This window comes from Triticum urartu, chromosome 6A (assembly GCF_056163025.1).
Source record: "Triticum urartu cultivar PI428250 chromosome 6A, HENAU_Tu73, whole genome shotgun sequence".
Classification (NCBI taxonomy): domain Eukaryota; kingdom Viridiplantae; phylum Streptophyta; class Magnoliopsida; order Poales; family Poaceae; genus Triticum; species Triticum urartu.
Window position 1 is genome coordinate 492807552 of NC_141878.1, and position 6218 is coordinate 492813769.

A 6218-nucleotide genomic window follows, 5' to 3' on the forward strand; every position below is an offset into this window, starting at 1 on the left:
CATACTTCCTATGCATAGGCATCTTATAGGAAAACAAATTATGAAGGCAAGCAAAAACTAGCATGTGCAAAGAAGAAGAAAGAAACAATAGCGATCTCAACATGATAAGAGGTAATTTAGTAACATCATAATTTCTACAATCATATTTTCCTCTCTCATAATAATTACATGCGGGTTCATACTCAAATTCAACAATATAGTTATCACAAAACATATTCTCTACATGATCCACATGCATGCAAAGTTGACACTCTTCCAAATTAGTGGGATTATCATAAAATAAAGTCATGACCTCGCCAAGCCCACTTTTATCAAAAATTACATAAGATTTATCAATCTCCAAAATAGTGGGGTAATTATTTCCTAAAGTTGACCCTCTTCTAAACCCACTTTCAATATTATAGCAAACATATTCATCATGAGGCTTAAATAAATTTTCAAGATCATAAGAGGCATTATCACCCCAATCATGATCATTGCAATAAGTAGCAGACATAGTAAAACTATCATCCCCAGGCTTGGGGTTTTGCATATTATTAGCACAATTTACACTAATAGAATTTATAATAACATCATTGCAATCATGCTTTTGATTCAAGGAACTATCAAGTATGGGTGCAATAGCAACAATCTCATGTTTAACATAAGGAACTATAGCAAATTCATCTCCATAAATATTGGCATCATGGCCATAAGAATGGCAAGCATCATGTTCATCAAGGGATATTACAATCAAATCATCAGAATCATAATTATCTATAGATTTATGCATATCATTATTTTCTTCCAAAGCCACGGTCATTCTCTCAATAAATACTTTGACATAGACATTACTCACATAGATAGGGAAGGTGTTTTTTTGTGTTCTTAGAGCAACAAGTAAAATCACAAAGTTCACAAAGATTCCAAGCATAACATAGAAAATAATTTATTTGATTCCATAAGAGTCTCCCTTTTTCAAACAAACGGTGACGCACAAAATGAGCATGTATATCTAAAGATTTTCCCTCAACTAAACTGGTTGGGGTTTCAGCACGAGCACATATGGGTCGAAGATGATCCAATTAGAAAACATTAAGTGGATCCATAACAATATATTTTTAGCAAGCAAACATGCAAGCAAATAGAAGGCACATGGCAACACGAGCAAAGAGGCAAACGAAAAGACGAACGGAAGAAGGGCGAATAAAAAGGGAAAATATTTTTGTGTTTTTCTGAAAATCGTTTTAGAATTGGGGGAGAGGAAAATGAGAGGCAAATGGAAAATAATGTAATGCAAGAGATGAGAGTTTATGATGGTACTTGGTAGGCTTGACGTAGATCTCCCCGGCAACGGCGCTAGAAATTCTTCCTGCTACTTCTTGAGCTTGCGTTGGTTTTTCCCTTGAAGAGGAAAGGGTGATGCAGCACCGAAGAGATAAGTATTTCCCTCAGTTAAGAAGCAAGGTATCAATCCAGTAGGAGAAACGCGCAAGTCCCCAATAGATGCACTTGCACAAACAATCAAACACTTGCACCCAATGTGATAAACGGGTTGTCAATCCCTTCACGGTCACTTGCAAAGGTGATATCTGATAGAGATAGATAGAACTAAACAAAATATAAAATATTTTTGGGTTTTTTGGTTTATAGATCTGAAAATAAAAGATTTCAAAATAGTAGATCGAAAACTAATATGATGGAAAATAGACCTGGGGCCATAGGTTTCACTAGAGGCTTCTCTCATGAAGGCAAATAATACGGTGGGTGAAGAAATTACTGTCGAGCAATTGATAGAAAAGCTCAAAGTTATGACGATATCCAAGGCAATGATTATGCATATAGGCATCACATCCGTGTCAAGTAGACTGACTCCTGCCTGCATCTACTACTATTACTCCACACATCGACCGCTATCCCACATGCATCTAGAGTATTAAGTTCATAAAGAACGGAGTAATGCCTTAAGTAAGATGACATGATGTAGAGGAATAAACTCAAGCAATATGATGAAAACCCATCTTTTTATCCTCGATGGCAACAATTCAATACGTGTCTCGCTACCCCTACTTTCTCACTGGGTGAAATCACGCAAGATTGAACCCAAAGCTAAGCACCTCTCCCATTGCAAGAAAAACCAATCTAGTTGGCCAAACCAAATCGATAATTAGAAGAGAAATACAAAGATATCAAATCATGCATATAAGAGTTCAGAGAAGATTCAACTAATATTCATAGATAAGTTGATCATAAATCCACAATTCATCGGATCTCGACAAACACACCGCAAAAGAAGATTACATCGGATAGATATCCAAGAACATCGAGAACATGGTATTGAGAATCAAAGAGAGAGAGAGAGAAGAAGCCATCTAGCTACTAGCTATGGACCCGTAGGTCTACGGTAAACTGCGCACGCTTCATCGGAAGGGCAATAGAGCTGATGTAGATGCCCTCCGTGATCGAACCCCCTCTGACAGGATGCCGGAAAAGCCCCATGATGGGATCTCACGGGAACACAAGGTTGCGGTGGTGGAAAAGTGTTTTCGTGGATGCTTTTGAGGGTTTTGGAATATATGTGAATATATAGGACAAAGTGCTAGGTCAGGGTAGCCCCGAGGGGGCCAGAAGGTAGGGGTGCCCCCTAGGGCGTGCCCTCCACCCTTGCCTCCGCCTCGTGGCTCTTCTAGATACGACTCCAAGTCCCCTGGGTGTCTTCTAGTCGAAGAAAAATCATCGTGAAGTTTTATTTCGTTTGGACTCCGTTTGGTATTCCTTTTCTGTGAAGCTCAAAAACAAGGGGAAATAGAAACTAGCACTGGGCTCTAGGTTAATAAGTTAGTCCCAAAAGTAATATAAATAGCAAATTAATGCATATAAAACATCCAAAACCGATAATATAATAGCATGGAACAATAAAAAATTATAGATACGTTGGAGACGTATCAGACACGTATGATACGTCTCCAACGTATCTATAATTTTTTATTGTTCTGTGCTGTTATATTATCAATCTTGGATATTATATAATCATTTTATAGTCATTTTATTTCATTTTTGGGGACTAACCTATTGACATAGTGCCAAGTGCCAGTTGCTGTTTTTGCTTGTTTTTTACATCGCATGAAATCAATATCAAATGGAGTCCAAACACCACAAAACTTTTTGTGGATTTTTTATGGACCAGAAGACCACCAGTGGGCCAAAGAAGCACCTAGGGGTGCCCCGAGGGGGCACAACCCACCAGGGCACGCCTGGGGGCCCAGGCGCGCCCAGGTGGGTTGTGCCCACATCGGTGGCCTCCCGCACCCCCTCTTTACCCTATAAATTCCCAAAAATTCCAAAAACCCTTGGGGTTAAACTAGATTAGAAGTTTCGCTGCCGCAATGCTCTGCAGCCACCGAAAACCAATCTAGACCCTTTTCGGCACCCTGCCAGAGGGGGGAATCATCTCCGATGGCCATCTTCATCATCCCGGCGGCCACCACGATGAGGAGGGAGTAGTCCACCCTCGGGGCTGAGGGTTTGTACCAGTAGCTATGTGTTTAATCTCTCTCTCTCATGTTCTTGAGATGTCACGATCTTGATGTATTGCGGGCTTTGTTAATATAGTCAGATCATATGGTGTTTTCCCCTCTCTATCTTGTTGTGATGAATTGAGTTTTCCCTTTTAGACTTTGTTGTTATCAGATTGAATACTTTTATGGATTTGAGAACACTTGACATATGTCTTGCAATTGAATACTCGTGGTGACAATGGGGTATCATATTGATTCACTTGATATATGTTTTGGCACTCAACTCGCGGATTCCCGAGGTAACATTGGGGTAATCTATGCATAGGGGTTGATGCACGTTCTTGTCTTTGTTTCTCCGGTAGAAATATTGGGGCACTCTTTGAAGTTCTTTGTGTTGAATTGAATATTACAAATCTGAATTTGCTTTGGTGTTATTTTAGTACGAACTCTTGGTTAGATCGATCGAAAAGAATAGCTTGGTGTTATTTTAGTACGAACTCTAGGATAGATTGATCGAAAAGAATAGCTTTGAGGTGGTTTCGTACCCTACAAATGATTTCTTCGTATGTTCTCCGCTAGATAGGAACTTTGGAGTGATTCTTCGGTGCACATTGAGGGGTGGTTATATGATCCAATTATATTAGCGCTATTGAGAAATTGCACTAGCGAAAGTACGGACCCTAGGCCTCATTTTCAAGCATTGCAATACCGTTTTTGTGCTCGTTTTCTATTTGCTACCTTGCTGTTTTTATTTATTCAGATTATAAAAATATATTTCTACCATCTATATTATACTTCTATCACCATCTCTTGGCTGAACTAGTGCACTTATACAATTTGCCATTGTATTGGGTGTGTTGGGGACACAAGAGATTTCTTGTATTTGGTTGCAGGGCTGTTTGACAGAGACCATCTTCATCCTATACCTCTCACGGATTGATAAACCTTAGGTCACCCACTTGAGGGAAAATTGCTACTGTCCTACAAAACTCTACGCTTGGAGGCCCAACATGTGTCTACAAGAATAAAGTTGCATAGTAGACATCATCGTACCAAAACAATTGTCATGTGCATGGTAAAGATAGGCTAAACGCTCGACACGTCATGATTGCTTAAGAGCGGGGTGGCCTCCAGTGAGAAACACATCGTCAAAGGTCTCCTCCCACGCTATCATTGGCCTAGGCCAATGTACTGTTCGGGGGCTGCTCCTCCCACCCATGGGTCGGGCTCGAACCGTGGTGGATCCGTCGCCTATTCACAGGGGACGACCACTTCGCGATAGCCCATTCTTCGGACGTTCGTAGGATGAGTGTGGATGTCTTGATGCTCTCCTCGTTGGAGTCAATGCAAGGGTGATGCTTTTCAATATGTAACTGGAAGGCTTCCAAAGCCTTGCCTTACTTGAATCCATTGAGAGGGGTCTTGTATGAGCTTCAGGTTCTGTTGATGTCTCGGCGTACTCCCAGTAATTAATGAGTCGGCACGGCCCACATGATGGAGGGTTCAACGGGTACCGGTTATCTGTGACACTGACGCTAGGGATCTGATTGGTGTTTATCTTTTCACACATGCCACTGGGTTTTCCTACGAATCTCATATTGAATAACCATTGGGTTTATAACGCAATAATATAAACTTAATTATGAGCATGGAAATAGAAGAATAGCAACTTTATTATTGCTTATAGGTCATACTTTTAACAAGCATCACCAGAGGGAAGGACATACGCTAGAGAAGATGGTAGGGACAAAATGTTTGTGGGTGTATGGTAATCAAAGTAACCACATCTCACATTTCTAGCATGTGATTTTTTAGCATAGTGCCATGTGTTTGATGTACCTGCATCATGAGTAGTCCTATTTGTACGTTAAGCCAAAAGGTAAGGAATATTTGGTAGATACTCAACTTCTGGCATTGCCCATTCTCAATTCATCATACTAAATAACCTTATTATTTGTTACATCACACATCCTATGATAGTCGCAGCATGATTTTTATTCAACAGTTTTTTACGCAGAAACAAACTATTATAAGGGGGTAGGGGGAGCAGAACCCATAAGTAAATCCCTCCTTGTGGCAGGCCTCAACACATGGATCCACCTTGCATGATATAGTCTCATAGGTCCTTCTATGTACAACGCAAGTCTTGGCTTCCAAGCCTACAAAACAACCACACGATATGGAGCACAAAAAATTAGATCCTACAATCTTCCATGAAGAAACAAGAAAGAAAGAAGTAGCATGGAGTATGAATATCACATATGACTTGAAAATGTAAAATATTGCACAAAGGAAGTGCCTTGTTCTTCATCTGAAATTTTCAAACAACTCTTACAAGGAACTAAAAGAAGTGGCATGAGCAGTAGTAGGCATAATAGGCTTAGCATTTTGATGACTCCCATGTCTTCAGAAATGAATAGTTATGAAAGCAAGTAAGCGAGTAGATGCACATCGAGATAGGCTACACCATATCTTATAGCCTAGAAAGACGAGACCTAAAAAACTGAATGATAAGATATGTGATTCTATCTAGAAGATATGCATGTTGAAATTCTTATATTATATCTAGAAGATGTGGCTATATCTGCATGGAAGTGGTTCTAAAAGACATGAATCAACAGTTTTATGGAGTATAATAATGTAGACATTTAACTTCTACTTGTAGGATAGAATTTCAATATTGTATCTACAAGATGTCTCTTTGTCTACATGTAGTCATTT

At 39.7% G+C, this 6218-nt stretch overlaps 1 long non-coding RNA gene across 1 annotated transcript; it reads right to left on the reverse strand.

Moving 5' to 3' along the window:
- Positions 1–5386: 5386 nt before the first annotated feature.
- LOC147965855 (uncharacterized) lies at positions 5387–5962 on the reverse strand. The gene is made up of 2 exons (XR_015607563.1): positions 5833–5962; positions 5387–5656 (listed from the first exon to the last, which is right to left on the reverse strand). It is a non-coding gene; the product is annotated as an uncharacterized LOC147965855 (long non-coding RNA).
- Between the last annotated feature and the right edge of the window lie 256 nt (positions 5963–6218).